The following is an 863-nucleotide window of genomic DNA, read 5'->3' as shown; positions in this document are numbered from 1 at the left end:
ACTTCTAAACCGGACAACATTGTGCGGATTGCTAATCCGGACAAATTTTGTGCTTTATTTCCAAGTGTTGAATGTGTGCATATTACAGTTTACATTTTATCAAATACCTTTTTGTAAACTGATCTTTTAAATTCAAACTTTGAACTGCAGTAGATCCTAAATTTTCATACTACGAAGATGAGTTCAAAAGAAGCGATGGCGATTGGTACTGATACCAAGCCACCAGTATTGTTTAGAGGAGACTACAATCAGTGGAGAGATAGATTCTTGAATTTCATTGAAAGATTGAAGGAAGGAGAAATGATCTTACAATCTCTACATGAAGGTCMAGCTGAATTCTTTGTGACTATACCAGCTGATCCTATTGTGGGTGTTYCTGAACAGAAAGTACCAAAGCGTAAAGATCAATATACTCCTGAAGATAATGAAAAAGCACATGCTGACGTGCTGTGCAAATCATACATGATGCAAGCACTAACCAATGACATATAYACAAGTATAGATAGCTACAAGTCATYTGGTCACAGCATGTGGGTTCAAATAGARARGATGATGATGGGATCTAARGTTRGRACTCAACTGAAGATCACTAACTGTATTTCTGCATATGAAGAGTTCAAGGCTAAGGAAGGAGAAAGCCTTGATGATGTCTATAACCGTCTTGCTAGGTTGCCGAATGAGCTCACGAAGAATGGAATCTCTAAAACCACCATCGAGATAAATGTTAAGTTTCTTAACAATCTCCAACCAGAGTGGAAAAWGTTTGCTAACAATATCAGATTCAACAAACAGCTATCTGATATTGATATACATGAAATTTACGAAACTCTGAAGCAGAATGAACAAGATGTTTTAGAGATCCG

The sequence above is a fragment of the Cynara cardunculus genome, unplaced genomic scaffold (genome assembly GCF_001531365.2).
Source record: "Cynara cardunculus var. scolymus isolate 2C unplaced genomic scaffold, CcrdV1 Un_Scaffold_7741, whole genome shotgun sequence".
NCBI classification, from domain to species: Eukaryota; Viridiplantae; Streptophyta; class Magnoliopsida; order Asterales; family Asteraceae; genus Cynara; species Cynara cardunculus.
Note: the sequence above shows the minus strand (reverse complement) of the source record.